Source organism: Schistocerca cancellata, chromosome 2 (genome assembly GCF_023864275.1).
Source record: "Schistocerca cancellata isolate TAMUIC-IGC-003103 chromosome 2, iqSchCanc2.1, whole genome shotgun sequence".
Taxonomy (NCBI): Eukaryota; Metazoa; Arthropoda; class Insecta; order Orthoptera; family Acrididae; genus Schistocerca; species Schistocerca cancellata.
The window spans coordinates 641,430,491-641,453,321 of NC_064627.1; positions in this window are offsets into that span (position 1 = coordinate 641,430,491).

Below are 22,831 nucleotides of genomic sequence, written 5' to 3' on the forward strand. Positions count from 1 at the left end.
AGAGACTACTTGAAGCAGAACGATTTGCAACCATAAAACTGTACCAGACTCATTAACAAATGGTTCAAATGGCTCTGAGCACTATGGGACTTAATATCCGTGGTCATCAGTCCCCTAGAACTTAGAACTACTTAAACCTAACTAACCTAAGGACATCACACACATCCATGCCCGAGGCAGGATTCGAACCTGCGACCGTAGCAGTCGCGTGGTTCCGGACTGCGCGCCTAGAACTGCTAGACCACCGCGACCGGCAGACTCATTAACAGCCAACAGATTAAATACAATAATAAAAACTGTAGCAGTACGATAAAAGAGCTAAAAAATTCTGTCTCGTCGAAACCAAGACTTACAATCCGGAATAGGACTCAACAAATACGCACCATATAGGAAAATTACTATATCGCCGGATAGCTTATGTAAGAAAGACACACGAGAGAAATAATCACCAAAAAATTCATGTTAAATCTTGCTTTCTGACTGGTACAAATAGTCAGTGAGGATTTTCATGAATGTAACAGAACTTAAATCTCCTAGCGTCTGGCCAGTTCGAAAACCAACAGTGCATACGAGGGGTAAGGTTAATGATCATTCAGTTGGAGGATCCACAGTTGCCTGAACATATTCATGGAAATATATCTAGTAATTACTCAAATTGTAAATTAGCCTGTTAATACAACGAATTGAAATAAGCTACAAATAAAAATTAATAGAACTGCACTAGTCGCGCAATGATTAATACGCAAATGAATACATCGACATGCTATACTCGTACAACTCCGTCTAGGCAAGCCGTTGTGGGCTGGGAAAGGTTAAGTGGTGCTGGACCAGCTGCACACGGGTGTCCGTTCGTCAGGCGCCTACTTAACTCTGCTTACGGACGCTGCGCCTGCTCTGTCAACCAGGACCGCAAAAAAATGGCTCTGAGCACTATGGGACTCAACATCTTAGGTCATAAGTCCCCTAGAACTTAGAACCACTTAAACCTAACTAACCTAAGGACATCACACACACCCATGCCCGAGGCAGAATTCGAACCTGCGACCGTAGCAGTCCCGCGGTTCCGGACGGCAGCGCCAGAACCGCTAGACCACCGCGGCCGGCAACCAGGAGCGCATTTCTGCTCAGTCCAACCAAAAGAAACACACATGGGAGACTAACTAACAGAGACATACCGAATGTACTACAGGAACTGGGCCAGGCCTCTGCTACAGACCAAACCCTGCTGCACGACTGTCGAAATTACAGCAACAACAAAGCAAGTAAATAGTTTTCCAATCAGTAAAACGGAGTCAACCCAATAAACATTGTAAGGCGGTAACATCTAAGGACAGTAACCAAGCAGAAAGATCGCCTCCAACAGCAAATTATACCAAACGCAGTCCAAGTTGAATAGGGGTAGAAAAGTAACCACCACGCCAAGTGGAGCACTAACCCTCAAGCTAACGTGTTCGGTTGGCTAACTAACCTCTGACTAGCAGCAGACAGAGAATAAGTTTTTGAATAAAATCACAGCCACGTGTAAGGTTGTAGTAACAAACCCAAAATAAATTCCTCACTGAGACAGATTTAACAGTTAACATTAAGAGCCGGCCGCGGTGGTCGTGCGGTTCTAGGCGCTTCAGCCGGAACCACGCGGCTGCTACGGTCGCAGGTTCGAATCCTGCCTCGGGCATGGATGTGTGTGATGTCCTTAGGTTAGTTAGGTTTAAGTATTTCTAAGTTCTAGGGAACTGATGACCTAAGATGTTAAGTCCCATAGTGCTCAGAGCCATTTGAACCATTTTAACATTAAGAGGCCCCACCCTTACAATAAATTTGGTGGTATAAACACCAAATAAGACATCTGATGCAACTGCGCGCTCCAGTAATAGTAGATGCAGGACGCGGCACATAAAATGAACCCACTTTATATATGATGCGCGCCGACACAAATCCGACGGCTTACAGCAAATGGCAGATTGGAGCATTAAATAAAGAAACAAATTAAATAGTTTTTCAGGAGTGCACATACAACCTTCCTGCCGAGACAAAAGCAGGGTCTGTAACTAACAGTCTGATATGGAAACGCACGTGAACCTTGATCTAATAACCAGAGGTGTACCAGGACAGCAGATGGCAATTATAGCATCGGTTACTGGCGATGCTCGGCTCACTCGTATCCGTTGGGCGAGATCGGAAGCTTTCCAGGCATTTCAGTACAATGGTCCAGGAAGGTGGGCGTGAGGTCTATATGCAACTTCAGCACAGCGGCGGTCCGCCATCCGTCTCCAGATCCGGTCGGTCGCTGAACACGCTCCTTCGCTCGGTACATGCCCCACACGTCCAGAGGTTTGCAGCCGGCCGCAACCGAAGTAATATTGGTTCACAATCCAGGAAGCCACCTGAATGTCTCTTCCTGGTATCGATTTTACGTTCAGAGCATGTGACTGCCAACTGCCGAACTAGTACCATCCATCTACTGCTGGTACACTACTCGCACCGTCGCCAGATTCCAACTCTGTCACCTCACCCTGAGCGAACTGTTTCAGCTTCCGGTATCACTGTCACTGTCCTACCGCTCCGATCTCCGTGCAAACCACGCCAAGGCAAAGATGTTCTACTATAGACCGTGGCGCGAACCATCGATCGTGAAAGGTTCAGCGGGGAATAGTTGGTGCCGTTCATTTTATTTAGCGTTAAGGCCCACAAATCGGAACCACCAATGTGGTTTCTCTGCCACAAGATCTAATCCTTACTCTGCTAGGAAATACAGAGAAGCCATGTGCATTTAACAGAACAAAAACAACACAAACAACTTCAGCGGAAAAGAAGAAGTACTGAAATTAGTTTTTCGCCCTAGTGGCAAATAAAACAAAGACTGACATCTCTTCCCCGCTATGATCTCCATAACACACGAAGGAGCGACTCTCTCTAAGCCAGCGATCTGATGAAGTCACGAAGTGACCGTTGCGAGGATACCTTTAAACTTGTGAGTCTTTTTGAGACTGTAACTGTTTTCTGAGTTGTTAATGCCTCTGATGATGTCTCCGGAATTGAAAGTTTAGTTAGAGACCTCGAATTGTTCTTGTACCCATTAAATAAATATCAGAAACAACGAATTATTGTATTACCTGTTGGATTTTTCAAATAATTTGATACTGTACTGGGAGAATATATATTACTTTATTAATTATTAAATTTTGACTTTTAATAACGTCAAGGTCGAACTATATTTTTACAGTTAACAAACGGCTGCTCCCTTTCAACGAATTCGTCCATACACTGCCGAAGATATTCCTTTTCGGGTTTGTAGAGTAGAACGATGGCCTTCAAAAATGTCTCCATGGTCCTTTCTGAGAGATATCCACACTTGTTATTCTTCCTCACCGCTTCGCAGCTGTTGCTAATTGAAGAATGCCGCAATAGTGGCAAACTGGACTGCCTCATTTTGTTGCCCTTGTGTTTTTCACTCTGCTCATGTTACGCTTCCATGAAATTCTGGTAATGCAGTATTTACAACAAAAAGAAAGAAAAACATGGATTCGTTGGGAACATGAAACATTTAAGTTTAAAATACTGAACCGTGCCGTCAGCTGTCGCTGCAGGCATTGGCATTTTCACAGTCATGTATTATAACAGCGCTTTAGTCTTGGCCACAATTATTTATTAATATCTACAAAAACCTTACGATTTTCGGCGTTCCGCCACTTTAAAAGCATCCAACACACGTAAATACATTGTCTCGTCAGTGTTACTATTGTGAAGTATGGATGCAAACTTTGAAAGTAACAACGACGAAATACTGTGTATATGTACCTGCTAGATCATTTGAAAATGGAGGTACTTCGAAACTCATAAAATACTGTTAATGTTACTAAAGAACTATGGTTAAAACTAAAGTCTTACTATAGTGCAACAAAATGACAAACACCTCATAAAGCATTCACACAGGATGCATCGAAGTCATGTATTATTTTAGAACACGTGATCGTACCGAATCGGGAAAACAACGAGTAGAGACAGAATGTGTTCTCATTCAAGATTACGCGAGAATTTCGGAGAATACATCAGTAGCGCTGCACTGTTACAAACTTCGAACATGTGCGCGAATAAGCCACACACCCAGAGAACGTGCAGCGAGACGAATTGCAACTCGATGTCCGGTTTTGTAGATTTATCTCTGAATGCAAAAAAAAAAAAACTCTTCCAATTATTCTTAAAAACGATATTCAAACAGTTAAGACAATATTAAACAGCTTTTTCATAAATTAGTTCACGTTACAAGATGAGTTTAATCCACACACATCAAAAAACGTTTTGAATTACCTCAGTTCGTAGAGTACCCGAAACAGTACAGAAAATTGGAATAGAGATCAATATAAACATCATCCCCGCCCTCTTTATTGGTCATAAAAACCACACATTGCATGTTGTACCACCATACAGTGAGACTTTCAGAAATGGCGGCCCTGATTGCTGTGCACATCGGTACCTCTAATAACCAGTAACGCGTCATCTTGCATTGAGGCATGCCTGTGTTCGTCGTGACATACTATCCACAAGTTCATCAAGGCACTGTTGGTCCAGATTGTCCCACTCCTCAACGGCGATTCGGCGTGGATCCCTAAGAATGGTTGATGGGTCACGTCGTCCGCAAACAGCCCATTACATTCTATCTCAGGCATGTTCAATAGGGTTATTGTCTGGAGAACATGCTAGCGACTCTAGTCGAGCGATGTCGATATCCTGAAGGAAGTCATTCAAAAAATGTGCACGATGGGGGCGAGAATTGCCGTCGAGGAAACGAAAGCCTCGCCAATATGCTGCCAATATGGTTGCACTGTCGATCAGAGGATGGCACTCAAGTACCGTACAGCTGTTACGACGCCTTCCGTGATCACCAGCGGCGTACGTCGGCACCACATAATGCCACCCCAAAAGCAGCAGGGAACCTCCACCTTGCTGCACTCGCTAGGTAGTGTGTCTAAGGCGTTCAGCCTGACCGGGTTGCCTCGAAACACGTCTCCGACGATTTTCTGTTTGAAGGCATATGCGACACCCATCCGTGGATAGAACGTCATGCCGATCCTGAGCGGTCCATTTGGCATGTTATCGGGCCCATCTGTACCGTGCTGCATGGTGTCGTGGTTGCAAAGATGGACCTCCCCATGGACGTCGGGAGTGAAGTCTGCGCATCATGCACCCCGTTGGGCACACTTTGTTTCGTGAAACGACATCCTGTAGCGCACGAAAATCGTTTTTCAATAGTTCCGTTGCTGTCAGGGCTCCTCCGAGCCATAATCCGTAGGTAGCCGTCATCCACTGTAGCTGCACGAAAATCGTTTTTCAACATAGTTCCGTTGCTGTCAGGGCTCCTCCGAGCCATAATCCGTAGGTAGCCGTCATCCACTGCAGAAGTAGCCCTTGGGCAGCCTGAGCGAGGCATGTCATCTACGTTCCTGACTCTATCAATCTCCTCGATGTCAGAACAACATCGCTTTGGTTCGAGACACCTAGACATTTCTCTTGCTGAGGGCCCTGCGGACGCGATCGAACCGCGGTATTGACCGTCTAGGCGTGGTTGATCTACAGACAACACGAGCCGTGTACCACTTTCCTGGTGGAATGACTGGAACTGATCGGCTGTCGGACCCCTCCCTGTAATAGGTGCTGGTCATGTATGGTTGTTTACATACACTACTGGCCATTAAAATTGCTAAACCATGAACATGAGTTGCTACAGATTCGAAATTTAACCGACACGAAGAAGATGCTGTGATATGCAAATGATTAGCTTTTCGGAGCATTCACACAAGGTTGGCGCAGGTGGCGACACCTACAACGTGCTGACATGAGGGAAGTTTCCAACCGATTTCTCACACACAAACAGTAGTTGACCGGCGTTGCCTGGTGAAACGTTATTGTGATGCCTCGTGTAAGGAGGAGAAATGCGTACCATCACGTTTCCGACTTTGATAACGGTCGGATTGTAGCCTATCGCCATTGCGGTATATAGTATCGCGAAACTGCTGGTCGCGTTGGTCGAGATCCAATGACTGTTAGCAGAATATGGAATCGGTGGGTTCAGGAGGGTAATAAGGAACGCCGTGCTGGATCCCAACGTCCTCGTATCACTAGCAGTCGAGATGACAGGCATCTTATCCGCATGGCTTAACGGATCGTGCAGCCATGTCTCGATCCTTGAGTCAACAGATGGGGACGTTTGCAAGACAACAACCATCTGCACGAACAGTTCGACGACGTTTGCAGCAGCATGGACTATCAGCTCGGAGACCATGGCTGCGGTTACCCTTGACGCTGCATCACAGGTAGGAGCGCCTGCGATGGTGTACTCAATGACTAACCTGTGTGCACGAATGGCAAAACGTCTTTATTTCGGATTAATCTAGTTTCTCTTTACAGCATCATGATGGTCGCATTCGTGTTTGGTGACATCGCGGTGAACGCACATTGGAAGAGTGTATTCGTCATCGCCATACTGGCGTATCACCCGGCGTGATGGAATAGGGTGCTATTGGTTACACTTTTCGGTCACCCCTTGTTCGCACTGACAGCACTTTGAACAGTGATCGTTACATTTCAGATGTGTTACGACCGTGGCTCCATGCTTCATTCGATCCCTGCGAAACCCTACATTTCAGCAGCATAATGCACAATCGCATATTGCAGGTCCCGTACGGGCCGTTCTGGGTACAGAAAATGTTCGACTGGCTAGCACATTCTCCAAATCTCTCAACAACTGATAACGTCTGGTCAATGGTGGCCGAGCAACTGGCTCGTCACTATATGCCACTCACTACTCTTGATGAACTGAGGTATCGTGTTGAAGCTGCATGGGCAGCTGTACCTGTACACGCCATCCAAGCTCTGTTTGACTCAATGCCCAGGCGTATCAAGGGCGTTATTACCGCCAGAGGTGGTTGTCCTGTGTACTGAATTCTCGGGATCTATGCACCCAAATTGCGTGAAAATGTAATCACATGTCAGTTCTAGTATAATATATTTGTCCAACGAATACCCGTTTATCATCAGGATTTCTTCTTGTCGTAGCCATTTTAATGGCCAGTAGTGACATCTCCGAACAATCAAAAGGGTTGTGTCTGTGATACAGTACCCACAGTCAACGTCTATCTGAAGAAGTTCTGGGAATCGGGGTGATGCAAAACTTTTTTTGATGTGTGTAGAACAGACGCTTAGTTTACTGCGCTTTTACGGATACGACGAATGCTGAAACTTTTTGTCCAATAAATTAACATGTCGTTATATATTTACATATCCAAAATACGCATTAGCGGTAGCGAGAGCTGAAATCAGCCATGGCTATCAAGATGTTACTGCGCACAATATTACATAATCTCTAAGGTTGGCAGCGAGCGAGAAAAATTACATCAGTTCTCGCTTTTAACTCTGGAAATAATTCTACTTTAAACTAAATTATACATCACAATCGTAAAGCCAGGGTCCAATTTTAATATTCAATATCAACCAGCTGTCAATGACGTCCTTAGATTTACAATGTTTTCTAAAACGGGAACAGGGAAAAAACGCTAATTTCCGCGGCATGTAGTTAAAAACCGCCGCTCTTGTACTGTATCACAAAAAATAAACGATTTCCCTTTATTTCGCCAAAACCGCCGATTTCGCGTTGTTCACCGCATCATCGTTTAAACGAAATTTGCCCGTTCCTATAAATTAGTCAGACAAGGTTAAATGTACAATTAAATGGAAAAATTTAATATGTATATAGTAAGGTACAGAACTCTGCTGGAAATGTAAATGAGGATGTATACTGAAGTAACTGAACGACATTAATATGTACATAAAACGAAACGGACCAGTGTGGGAAGGCCCATGAGCTACACTGCTGACAGCTCGCAAATCGTTGCCGTTAACTGAGGTCACGTTAAACTGAATCAGACGTTATTTCCTGCGCTCTCTTGCTGTCTTAAATTTTAAACAACGCAACTGAAAGCGAGACGTATTCAGAGACGTTCACCAGAAGGCTACAGCTAAGCTAAATCTTTTGACGTTACGATATGGTCGGTAAGAAAACTGAACGCATCGTTCGTAAACTCCTCAGCCACCCTCTGGAAGAACAAATCGTGCTACGTGTTTGGAAACATATCTCAGCCTGTGAACTAAACATCTCTTTACCCAAATCATCCTGTACGGATGGTCTCATTTAACTAACAGCCGATTTCTTGGTGTGATGTATGTTCGCTAGCTCACGCAGCAAACTGAATATTCGACTCACAAACAATTAAACTGTGTTTCGACGACTGGGATTATTTGATACGTCCTCACTAAATTGAGAGACTGAAAGGATATATATTATTTATTTAGACTTTTCTTGTGCAGTGTACTTTAGTAAATGTTTCTGTTCATTGATAGTTTTTTCAGTTACGAAATGCTTTTAATAAATGTTTTTCACTGTTAATAAAGTGGATACCAACGTCTTTGTGATCTGGATACATTGGAAACGAAATTTAACTGATCACCAATCTTTGTATAACTGCTATTGTAAACAGGCCTACTGGAAAGAATTTTCTTACACACAATCGCTCTTATTTTGCGAGTACACCTACAGAGGTCTGAAAAAATATGGGAACACTAGAAACGCAATATGTTCATTACCATGCCAGATACGGCGTAGGATATACACTGATGATGATGATGTTTGGTTTGTGGGGCGCTCAACTGCGTGGTTATCAGCGCCCGTACAATTACCCAATCTTTGCTCAGTCCAATTTCGCCACTTTCCTGGATGATGATGAAATGATGAGGACAACACAAACACCCAGTCATCTCGAGGCAGGTGAAAATCCCTGACCCTGCCGGGAATCGAACCCGGGACCCCGTGCTCGGGAAGCGAGAGCGCTACCGCGAGACCACGAGCGGCGGACAAGGATATACACTGTTTTCCAAAATACTTTCCAGTCGTCTCTTAATGGATGACTACAGATCATGTATCTTACACCATTCTTCCTGCAATATAGTGGAAAATTCAGGTAATGATGATGGAGGTAGATGGCTGTCACGCCCCCTTATCTCCAAAGTAGACCATAAAGGCTCAATAAGTTTGACAGCTGGTGACTGCAAGGGCCAGCGCAGGTGCGACAATTCACCGTCGTGCTCACAAAATCAGTCCTGGGCGATGTGCCCAGTGTGCACAGGGGCTGTATAGTTTTGGAATACAGCATCACCCCTCAGGAACATACTTTGTACCATGAAATGGACCTGTTTCAGCCAAAATGGTCATATAATCCTCATCAGTTTGGCGACCTTGCAGAATAACCGTAAGGGTCATGGAAGACAACGATTTGGTTGCCCAAATTACCATCGAATCCACGCTATGTTTCACTCTTGGGACGTCAACTCAGCCATAAGTTGGATACAGTGTGAAACGCTACTGATCTGACTAACTGGCCTTCTTCCATTGCTCCATAGTTCAGATTTTATGACCTCGGCACAACATTTTCCTGTTAGGGCATGGAACTCCCTCCGAGGTCTTTTGCTGCTGACAGAGTTTGCGAGGGCCCCATTCATTTCTCCAATTGACTCTTCCATTTGTCGTCAGTATTTTTCGGTAGAATCCTCTTCCTCGAGGGTCCGTCACGATCACTCAACACACACTTTCGCCCACATTTTTGACTTAGATGATGACGTTTCCCGCTTTCCCTGCGTGCGGTATAAATTTTTCATACGATGCCTCACGAGAGGCCAAACACTTAGGCTACCTTGGTTGCTAAAGAAACCACCGTACGAGCGCGAACAATTTGTCTACGTTCTAACCTACTTAGCTCCAACATAATGCACTCAGAACTACACTGAACACTGTTCCGATCTTTATTGACACTTCCAAGGTGTAGAAGGTATTGAATAGGTGCCGTTCCTGATCAAATACAACAGCGCAACCTGCAGGCTTGACCACTATCTGCGTTTATTTTCAAGCTTGCATTTCTCTCGGTGTTTCCATATCTTTGTATTATTCCTGTATCAGAATAGGCCACACCACACTCCGCCCGAAGAAATGGAATGGTATGAAACAAAAGTTTCGATATCACTTCATACAGGAACCACAATGTGAAATAAGCCCGTAACTGTTGACGTGAGAGCTTAAACTGATGAATTTCGTAAAATAAGTACGAATAAAGATGCAAGTCCACTGTCATAATATTTTGACATGACGATTTTTGATTCCCATACAGCGTACTATAACGATACAATCGTCCCGTGCAAAAGATACGTTACAGAAGCTAGGCACTAAGATTATGAGCACTGGGTTTTCTCTGCTGGACAGCCGCGAGCGGATAGGAATCCTACTTGAAGATCAAAGGCACCGCAGATTCTTGGAAAAGACGACGCTGAAGTCCGGAACATTGGTGCTGGTGGGTTTCCGTGACTTGCCACGTCGATTTTGAAATGTTCACATCTATCGGACACTTTGTTGCACTGATTTCTCATATATGTTTGTTGTATTGAAAAAGGAGGTGTGGAAAGCCAACTTCGTAACTAGCAGCGGTGTATAAAATGGCTTTTGGTCACAGAAATTTGAAAACTTTTGTGATTTACAATTGCGTGTTTCTGTGTATGGTATTACAGTGAGTCATATATTAACATAAGCGGTGTTTTAGACATGCTCACTTTGCAGTTCGAATGCTTTTCTAAAGAAGTTAGTACTGTGGATGTAACAAACTTTAATAATTTGCCGGCCGCTGTGGCCGAGCGGTTCTAGACACTTCAGTCGGGAACCGCGCTGTTGGTACGGTCGCAGGTTCGAATCCTGCCTCGGGCATGGATGTGTGTGATGTCGTTAGGTTAGTTAGGTTTAAGTAGTTCTAAGTTCTAGGGGACTGATGGCCTAAGCAGTTAAGTCCCATAGCGCTAAGAGCAATTTTTTTTAAAATATCTATGGGATTTTACTATTTGTTATCTTAGTACATCATTTCACTAACTCTGCAATACAGTTTGAAATTACTGTCCAAAACTCTGCCACAAAAGTTTTAATTAATTGTTTTTAGGAGGCCGTGTAACTGCTTTTAATGACTATAATTTTTTTTTTATTTCATAACTTCCATTTGCAGTAAAGGCATTATGAAGTTGGAGAAGGAGGCATTTCAGAACGGATACACTAGACATGAACACACGACCTTCCATTAGCTGCAATTTTATTTATCTACTCCACAGTATTAGAGGCAGGGATTAAGCACTAAGGGAAAAATATTATGATGTGTCCTTTTTAGGTACCCGGCAACGACCTCATAGATACTTATAACATTATAATGCCTCGTAAATTAGCCCGCAGTGCCTTTTCTTAAGCTACGCGGACACGCAAATGCGCCTGCCCTTTCGCTTGATGTGCGCGACCGCAGGCAGAAAGGTCGGTAGCCTCCTAACGACAGTGGGCGTTCAGAGCATACCTACACTGTCCGTTCCAGGCTCCATTCTTATTATTATGTATGTCTTCGAAATTATCCTCTGTGGCGTTGCTGAAGATGTTGAAATGACGTCTGATGAGGATTAAAAGTGTCACCCCGACGTCCTACATTCAGAACATTACCACAAGAGAAGAAACTGTCCTGCATGATGGAACGCTTTATTACATGTCTCTGAAGAACTTCTTCATTTCAGAGAAATATATCTTCCAAGAAATAAGTTACGAAGTTAGTGAAAGACGTTTTTCCTCGGATGGAAAATCAGTTTTTTGTAGATTAAAAGTAAGGCGTCTCATCGACCACTGAGCGAGAAGCTACAGTTTTAAGATACTGGACTCACATTCAAGAGGAAAGGCGTTCAGTTTTTCGCTCCGCCGTACAGATATAACTTTCTCGTGGTTCCCTTGAATCTTTGTAAGTGAAACGCTGCCGTGATTTCTTTGTAAAGCGTAGGTCCGATATCCTTCCCAATTGGAGCGCCTGCTCCTTTCTTAAATAGGTTTGAGAGTATGGATTAAAACAAATTCACAACCAGGCTTATGGATTACAACTGACCAACTTATTCAGATTGGCGTCAACTGTGGTAGAGGCACCATTCCACACGACTCTTACGCCCGCAATATTCATATAAGGTGTCTCGAATACTTTTAGGCCTCTCCTCCACCCCATATTATCTTCAAACGTAATGATTGGTTATTACCTAAACAAATGAACAAGGGAACATTGATAAGTGACGCTAATAATTTTTTCTCTCCTGGTGTTACAGGTGTAACGTTGAAATTTCAAAACGATATAGCTTGTAGCATGAGTTACAGATACTATTTTATTTTCATTTGCAACTCTAGTGATGGAAACTTGAACTGCGAATTGAAAATGGAACCCCCGTTACTGCTATCAGCTTGTGAAGAGCAGCGAAGTGTAGTTCAATATTTGAGAGCCAAAGGGCATAAACAGAGAAAAATCCACAGGGAAATGAGTGGCGTCTAAGGGGACGACCGTATGGTCTGTAGCAATGCCTCCAGGTGGTGTGCTTTCTTCCAAGAGGACAATGTGAACCTTAGTGATTCACCACGCTTCGGGCCGCCGAGAACGGCTACAACCTCGCAAAACGTTGGAACAATTGATCATCGTGTGCAACTGCGAACCTGATCGCAGCGGTTCAACGTTTCCTATGGTGCGGTATACGATATTGCTCATGACACGTTGAAATTTCGTAAACACAGTGCTCGCTGGGTGCCTATGAACCTGGCGGATAACCACAAGGGCCAGCGAACGATGGGAAGAGGAAGGAAGGAAGATTGCGTTTAACGTCCCGTAGGCATCGAGGTCACTAGCACCATCTCGCACTGTGTCAAGGATGGGGAAGGAAACCGGTCCAATGTACTAATCGATGCACCACCTCGCTCGGACAGCGACTGATGACAAGCTTGGATCACTTACCACCTTGCCCACACAGACGAGACCTTACACTGTTGGGCTACCATCTGTTTGGTCCCATCAATAAATCCCTGGCCGTTCAACACTCTGTAACAGATGCGGAAGTGAAACCAGTAGACCCTAGATGGTTATACTGCAACCAAAACGACATACTGAAACTGACACCACGATGGGAGAAATGTGTTGAGAACGTTGGTGACTATGTAGAAAAAGTAGGTTAAAGAATAAATTCATTTGTCATTTCTCTCGGTTTGTTACCTATTAAACTTTATGATAGTAACATTATTATGCGTTACTTTCCAATCTTCCCTTGTACATTTCTCCAAAGTGTCAGGACTGGCACTGTACTAGAAAGACATGCATGAGTAACTGATCCATGAATATTTGAATTGGGTCACTATTAGCGATACACCACTATGAATCTAAATAAAATATTGAGGAGGTAACACTCTATCGTTTGCTAAAGAGCACACTGCATACTGAGGTGAAAATTCAAGCGCTATGAATTATAATTCATTTGTCGCGCTTTTTAGTTGAACTTATGATAACTGATACTTGCTGAATCAAAATGCATACAGGATGCTCTAAAAATTGGTTAATGGTCGAAACTGGTAGATGCAATAGTCGTTAACGTCGGCTGACACTGATATCGGAAACAACCCGCAGTCAGGGAGACGACTGTTGTCTTTCTCTGCTATAGTTAAAAACAAATTTTATTTCCGAAGGAATCCCTCTCAAGTCACATGTGATCAGTAACATAACAACCAGGTGATGCAGCTGAACATTGCAGCATTGCTTGTTTCATAAACTGCGCATTGCATCATCACACTTTTTTGTAATCCATATGAGCTCACGCGTCGTTCAGAGTACAGTGAAAATACTGCGAATAAGCCGTCTTCAGTACCTATTCATCCACTTTCTTTCATTTGAAGAAGGTATACGTGTTAAAGGAGAATGCGTATGATAATGAAATGTACTAATTTTAACTGCGTATGTTAATAGGGCAAATGAATGCATTTCATTATCTTGAGTGATGTTTGCAGTTTATGGCACTCTAAAGTCCGTAAATGCATTAGATTTTATGTCCAAATTATTCGACAGTCTGCAGCAGAGACAACTAAAGCACGATTACCAATCAGTATGTCCATGATGATGATGAAACATGAATGTTAATGTACTAAACTGCACGAAAGAAGGTTAATCTGCAATAGAAGAAAGCTTTCTCTACATTAATATGTAGCATTATTCGGCATACGATGGTTCATCGTGAAGTCAAAGAATCCGTGGTAGAGCGTAAAAAATGGAATCATAGAACGAGAACACCTGTACTGATGGGGACCTGTGAAACAACTAGTGACACGATTGGCGTGCTTCGTTAAAGAATCGGTAGCAGCATAAACAGCTAGAATCCCTTGCAAAACTGCATCTGCGAAGAAAAACATTTTACAATACGTTTTATGTGGTTGGACTGATTGATATGGGAGCACAACCCCGTGAGAACCACGCCCGGGTTCCCGGGTTCGATTCCCGGCGGGGTCAGGGATTTTCTCTGCCTCGTGATGACTGGGTGTTGTGTGAAGTCCTTAGGTTAGTTAGGTTTAAGTACTTCTAAGTTCTAGGGGACTGATGACCATAGATGTTAAGTCCCATAGTGCTCAGAGCCATTTGAACCATTTGAACCCGTGAGAACTATCTCAATTCTGTAATAATCGAGAGAGAACAATGCTAAAAACTGTCTGGTCTTCGCCTGAGGCAATATTAAACACAATGCTAAGACTTGGTTTTGATGCTAACGTACATCCTTCTTACCGCTTCTGTTGTCCTCCCCCGGTAGCTGCGTGGTCAGCGCGACAGAATGTCAATCCTACGGGCCCGTGTTCGATTCCCGGCTGGGTCGGTGATTTTCTCCGCTCAGGGACTGGGTGTTGTGTTGTCATAATCATCATCATTTCATCCCCATCGACGCGCAAGTCGCCGAAGTGGCGTCAAATCGTAAGACTTGCACCAGGCGAACGGTCTACTCGACGGGAGGCCCTAGCCACACGACATTATTACCGCTTCTGTTAAACGTCAAGGAAATTTCCCATTCATGGTGATTTGTGCAGTGAACCATGCCATTCATGTAAGGGCAACATATCATGTGTATCAAGTATAGAGCTCGGGGTAAAGATGTGCGTGATCACAATTAGTTTGTAAACATCGAGTCACATACTGCGGGAAAGTATCACTCGACAGGTGCGGAGTCTACTTGCTGGGAAACATTCGTAATCTGCGTGGAGCAAGGAGGAACGAAGGAACTTTGGTATCACGGAGAACCTCTGACACCAAGGAAGACGAATGTGATGTATATAAGCGATTCTTGTTTTATACTACTCGCAAACATGTTAATGAGGTGTCTTGGAGACAGCAATATTGGTTGGTTCTGGGAGTAGTATCTTCCCATGTAACGTGTTACAGTATGTGAGAGTTTGTGACAATATGCAGAGTTAACTGGAATCAATCTACACTTTATTTAAGTGTAGAAAAGCTGATTAGTTCTATATCCACTTTACTTACAGAAATATGCAGGGAAGAAAGATGTTCAATGGCGAGGTAGAACAGGGTACAGCATAGCTGTAGCCTGAAATAAATAACAAGAGTTCCAAGGCTGAATCTCTGTACCAATCTACTCGTAATTAGAGAGCGTTAAGGCGGCGTTCTTACGGCCACTGTGGCAGAGCGGTTCTAGGCGCTTCAGTCCGGAACCGCGCTGCTGCTACGGTCGCAGGTTCGAATCCTGCCTCGGGCATGGATGTGTGTTATGTCCCTAGGTTAGTTAGATTTAAGTAGTTCTAAGTCTAGGGGACTGATGACCTCAGATGTTAAGTCCCATAGTGCTTAGAGCTATTTGAACCATTTTTTGGGGTGGCGTTTATAGGTGTAGCTGTATGGAGTAATAGGACTAGAAGAGACGTTGCTCAAGCAGTCAAAAATCGCCACACAAGCTCAATTCAGTAGTCATCAACCGTTAATAAACATTCCATCTGCAAAGGCATCCTTGCGATGACGTCTCTATGGAGATGGAAGTTTGTGCAATGGTGCAGTTCTCATTTCTATGATGAGAGAAAACGACCATCCAGTAGTTCTGGTGTAACAACAGTGGTACCTTGTAGAGGGAATTTGTCGACACATTCCTTTTGATAGTTTGGAGTAAAAATTTTTTTAATTCACGTATTTCTAACAAAAATTAAAAATATATGCTGACGTATGAGAGTAAATTGATAGCTTCGTACACACAGATAGCATTTTGTCTTAAATGATTTGTTATACTAGGAGTACAGGTGGTTGAGCTAGCAAAGTAGAAGCTTAGCTTATGGAGACGTATTGTAATTTTAGCTATAAAAGGAGTGTGATCTGCAGTCAACGAATAAATGCGATTAATTAAAAATTGAATACACGGTGTTAATGTTGGGCAATAATATTTATTTAATAGTTTGTTATGAACCGGCTTCCAGATTGCTAGGCCATTGTCAGGTAACTTAAAGTGACGGTGATTGGAATAGTAATAATCAAAGCACAGAAAGTGCTACATACTATATGAATGCGTGGTGTCTGTTCGTCAGTGCGGATGTACAAATACGTCCGATCTTCTGCGGGAATCTCAGAGTAACGAGCTTGGAGGAAATGGACTGCAGATAGGTGGCGCTCGATTGGAATGTGAATCGGCCGTGGGACGCCCGGTTGCGATAACGCTGTGTCCCAGATGGCGCAGTGGTTAACGCACCTGCTTAGTCTGCGATCTGAGAGTTACGTTCAAATGGTTCAAATGGCTCTGAGCACTATGGGACTTAACTGCTGTGGTCATCAGTCCCCTAGAACTTAGAACTACTTAAACCTAACTAACCTAAGGACATCACACACATCCATGCGCGAGGCAGGATTCGAACCTGCGACCGTAGCGGTCTCGCGGTTCCAGACTGTAGCGCCTAGAACCGCTCGGCCACTCTGGCCGGCTGAGAGTTACGTGCTCCCTGTAATAAATAAATATATAAATAAATAAAACTGAGTGAAGGGATCAACGAAGAACCTGAACGGGTGTCATAGGACGTCCGCCCTGAACAAATGCAACGAAAAACGACGAACAAAATGAGATCAACAAAAAGAAAAAGTAAACAGTAGATCCCGGGTTCGAATCCCGTTCCGGAACACATTTTCACTCGTCGCCGCTGATCGCGTAATGTCTCGATGCAGCTGACAGTATTGATCCCCTTCGTTTCCTTTCTTCCTCTCTCCAGCTTCAATTTACGAACCACATATTTTCCTACGACCTTCATATATTTTAGACAATGTTTAGTTATTTGTACTCGGAGAGGAAAGGAATATGTGGAAAACACTGATAAGGTGAATGGACAGGATGATAGGACATCTGCTAAGACATGAGGGAATGACTTCCATGGTACTAGAGGGAGCTGTAGAGGGCAAAAACTGTAGAGAAAGACAGAGATTGCAATACGTCAAGCAAATAATTGAGGACATAGGTTGCAAGTGCTACTCTGAGATGAAGAGGTTAGCACAGGAAAGGAATTCGTGGCGGGCCGCATCAAACCAGTCAGTAGACTGATGAAAAAAAAAAAACTCACTTATTACCTATATCGAAGCTTTCTTTTGCTTTCTTTCATTTCAAGGCCTGAAATTATTTCACCTTCTCTATTAATCATTATGTAATTACTTCTCAAGATCCATCATCATCTGGAACGGACTTCACATCTAGGAACAATCAGCTTGCCATTTATATGAAAGCCACTTTGTATTAGAATCGGATGCACCAAAACATCGCACCTGATAGGCTGCAACAGCAGTACATACCACTATCAGAGTGCAGACATTCGTAGTCGCAAAGTGAAGGGGGCCATCGTGATGACGTCCCTCGTTGTTTGTTTAGTATAGCTAGCGGGTATCAGCATTCATGATCTCATGGACGAAACTGAGGGGCAAGGACCTCACTTTTTTTTTTCAGTGATCGTTTTAACGCTAGTGTAGAGTGAAAATTCCGTTTTTATTTGATCAACAGCTTTGCTTCAGAGATAACATTTATAGACTCAGTATTAATTCCAGTGACCAGTATTGAAAGATGAATTACAGATTCATGGTAACATCTGCTGTCATAATCGGATTAAGTTCATAACAAGCCGTTGGTGTTGCGTGACTTTCAGCTTTGTCGATTATCACATGTTGTTATGGTGTCCGTGCGTCTTTGTTGGTGTACGAGCCTGTTTTTCTACATTGGGCTGAAGATTTCTTCAGGTGACGAACGATACCACTGATTTGCTGTGTTCGAAAAAAGATTCCATTTCGTTAGGTGACTTTCTCGTGATGTGTCATTTCCAATTATATCGCTGAGGCAGTCAACACACAGAGAAATGTTGATATCAAAGTTTCATGAGTATCACACCACGTCATAACGTCAAAATCGGTAATGGACACACCATACAATTTGGCCACAGTTATAGTGGCCTTTTACTGGGTGTAGATCCGTAACCGTGGCCGAAAGACTAGTTTCTTCAGTTTAGTTTTTTACATTTTGACTCGGTACGATGCTCAACAAATATTTATGTCAACTGACTCGAGCAGCGGAAGTCTACATAATTACAGAAAGAAATGTTGTGAACTAATAGCTACAAATAGCGATAAAATAATTCGGCAGCACTTGCGATTTCGAATGGCAAGCGGTTGTATTGAAATAGACCTAAATGTGCATCAACGGACATAATTTTCTTTGATTTTTGGTCAAGGGCAAATTTCAAGTAGGTATTAGCAAAATTTATTTCTGAGTCGTATTGGCCTTCCGCTTGTTTCCGTATTAGGCACAGTAAATGGGGAATTGGATATCTAGGCCAATGAAATTATAATAATTATATGTTTGGCTTTTTATCATTGGCCGAATGAAACAACCGGGAAAACTTGCTGATTTTACGATTGTTCTCTTAGTTAGTGACAGAGACGACAGTTTGTTTTTGAGGGAAACAAGGTACGTCCACAAATAGCCTGATAACTCGTCTTTGCAAGTAAAAGAGAGGCACCGGTATCCAACTGAAATGGCAGTTAAAGCTCTCTGTGGTCAGTTTATTACTGTGCTCTCGGTTTCAGAAAAATAAATTTGCACCAAAATGGTTAAATTTCAATAAATAATCACATAGGAACACTCAGCAGATAATACTCATTGTACTTCAGATAAACATAACGTACATGTAACTCTAATGCTCCTGGTGATGGCAACATTTCTCAAATGCATTGTGCTAAGAAATGTAGTGTCGGGAGAAGAATCGCAACACCAAACAGTAGTTACTGAAGAATAATAAAATTTCTGGAATGCATTTGTCTAGGTTTAGCGATTAACATTGCGAGATCGCAAGTTAGTGCAAGCGGCTAATGACCCACTGCATATGTGACAAGCTGAGTCATTAATAACTGCTGTAACCTCCAAAATGTGGAATGAAAGCATGCAACTTGCATGCATTGTAGTAAACGGGTTACGGATGTCGGTTTTTAGGCTGGAGTTCCTTGACTGTTGCTCTTGGCTGCTCAATACAGGGACGGCTATTAATGCTATTTGTGGATGATGCTGGAGTTGTCGTCCTATGATCTCCCAGACGTACTTGACTGGAGGCAGATCTGATGATCGAGCAGACCAAGGCAAAATTTCGACACTCTGTTCAGTATACCGGGTTGCAATAGCGGTACGCGGACAAGCATTATCCGGTTGGTAAACATCCCCTGGAACGCTGTTCATTCGTGGCAGCACAACGCGTTGAATCATCAGAGTGAAGAACAAATCAGCAACCACAGTGAATAGGATAACAACGAGAGGGCTCCAACTGTCGTACGAAATCTCAACCTTCTGAACTGGACCAATGACTGGAGTTTTTCCAGTTATAGGTCCAACTGAGGGGTTAAAAGCCTCTTGTGACCTGTCTCCTCTCATTTTTCTTGAACTAATATTATTTTATTAATACGAGGTGCATTCAAGTTCTAAGGCCTCCGATTTTTTTTTCTATTTAACTACTCACCCGAAATCGATGAAACTGGCGTTACTTCTCGACGTAATCGCCCGTGCAGACGTACACATTTTTCACAACGCTGACGCCATGATTCCGTGGCAGCGGCGAAGGCTTCTTTAGGAGTCTGTTTTGACCACTGGAAAATCGCTGAGGCAATGGCAGCACGGCTGGTGAATGTGCGGCCACGGAGAGTGTCTTTCACTGTTTTAAAAAGCCAAAAGTCACTAGGAGTCAGGTCAGGTGAGTAGGGAGCATGAGGAATCACTTCAAAGTTGTTATCACGAAGAAACTGTTGCGTAACGTTAGCTCGATGTGCGGGTGCATTGTCTTGGTGAAACAGCACACGCGCAGTCCTTCCCGGACGTTTTTGTTGCAGTGCAGGAAGGAATTTGTTCTTCAAAACATTTTCGTACGATGCACCTGTTACCGTAGTGCCCTTTGGAACGCAATGGGTAAGGATTACGCCCTCGCTGTCCCAGAACATCGACACCATCATTTTTTCAGCACTGGCGGTTACCTGAAATTTTTTTGGTGGCGGTGAATCTGTGTGCTTCCATTGAGCTGACTTTGTTTCTGGATTGAAAAATAGCATCCACGTCTCATCCTTTGTCACAACCGACAAAAAGAAAGTCCCATTCATGCTGTCGTTGCGCGTCAACATTGCTCGGCAACATGCCACACGGGAAGCCATGTGGTCGTCTGTCAGCATTCGTGGCACCCACCTGGATAACACTTTTCGCATTTTCAGGTCGTCATGCAGGATTGTCTGCACAGAACCCACAGAAATGCCAACTCTGGAGGCGAACTGTTCAACAGTCATTCGGCGATCCCCCAAAACAATTCTCTCCATTTTCTCGATCATGTCGTCAGACCGGCTTGTGCGAGCCCAAGGTTGTTTCGGTTTGTTATCACACGATGTTCTGCCTTCATTAAACTGTCGCACCCACGAACGCACTTTAGACACATCCATAACTCCATCACCACATGTCTCCTCCAACTGTTGATGAATTTCAATTGGTTTCACACGACGCAAATTCAGAAAACGAATGATTGAACGCTGTTCAAGTAAGGAAAACGTCGCCATTTTAAGTATTTAAAACAGTTCTCATTCTCGCCGCTGGCGGTAAAATTCCATCTGCCGTACCGTTCTGCCATCTCTGGGACATATTGACAATGAACGCGGCCTCATTTGAAAACAATGCGCATGTTTCTATCTCTTTCCAGTCCGGAGAAAAATACATCAGAGGCCTTAGAACTTCAATGCACCTCGTATGTATCAGTGGAGGCAGGCCGACAGAGGTCTTTGCTATAAATGAAACCATTAATGCCGATTCTGGCTTTTATGCTCCTAGGGAGTTACTGTAGTCGGCATATTCAGGAAACCGTCGGCGGCTGAAAAGACGAATGAACAGGAGGACATTGCATCGTCTCAAACGGTAACGGAGGACACAAAGACGAAGGGGGGAACTCCGCTCCCTCTTTACACACAAGCAGCTCAGAATTAGCCACTTAGCGAGCAGGAGCGATGCTGGAGATAACTTCTTCGCCACTCACCATATTACGTAGCATCGAGAAGAGCACGAGACGCAATCGATGCGGAGGAGGTTGGCTCAGAAGGCATAGCCAAATCCTCACCACCACCATCCTAAGTGCGACGTAGCTTGTTTGTCGCCGTTATAAGTTCTATCCCGGTTCCAATAGGATTATGAACCTGTTTCGGAGTTAAGGGGTAAATCCATTGACACGATTATCAGAACTGACTGTTTGTTCATTATAATTCGAAGCAGAAGCAGAGTCGACGGCGGGAGTAGAAGGAACACGATCAGCAACCATCAATTAATGACGCTGCACTAAAGACGGCTTTAATACAAAAACCTTCTGCGGACAACTAGACCGAACGTGTCCACTTTCATTACATAGGAAGCAGGTTCCCTCTTCACCAGTGTACATGACATGGACGCGGTAACCACACACTTGCAAATGTGATGGAATATTGCATTTGACATGCATTTCTACGGAACGAATTCCACTATAACACTGTGATCTGTGTTGAGTAGATCAGCGTTCACGACGGACGTTTTTCACATTACTATATGGAGTCAATATGTCCTTCAGAAAGTTGTCATCAACTTCCTGCGGGTGGCTGAACACTCGAACATTGGAATATTCGATTTTAGCATCTGCGACGGACACCATACTAACGGAATTATCGCGATACTTGAACGGGACTTGAGAACCATTTCGCGACAGTAATCTTTCAACGTGAAGGGGATCCATGAATTTCACGTACAATACGTACTCGTCAGCATGAAAATAAGCGGTTTGGACCTGTTCAGAGTACACATGAATTGTTTCGAAAAGCCAATCGTGGATTTCTAGAGACCCGGGCTGCACTTGTCACGTGTTTTATCGAAAGTAAAGCTCACAGTACCTTTTCGTGGAAGACTCGTGGAAAGCACAGTAGTCATAGCGGAGAAGCCGACGCCGCTCCAAGTAGACGAACACAGACAATAGGCCGGCCGTGTGGGCGAGCGGTTCTAGGCGCTAGAGTCCAGATCCGCGCGACCGCTACGGCCGCAGGTTCGAATCCTGCCTCGGGCATGGATGTGTGTGATGTCCTTAGGTTAGTTAGGTTTAAGTAGTTATAAGTTCTAGGGGACTGATGACCTGAGAAGTTAAGTCCCATAGTGCTCAGAGCCACAGACAATAGGTCGGAGCGGAGGCGCTATGACTCATTCGGCACACAGAAGAAAGGCTAACGAGGAAAACACACAAGCGACGCAAGAACATTCCCGCTAGGCGCTCGAAGCGGAACTCACCATTAGACCACCACAACACACAGTAGTCAGCTAAGCAGGCGGACAGTCACATCAGAATTTAGTAACGATGGAGAGTAGGCCGAATTTTAAGAAATTTCAT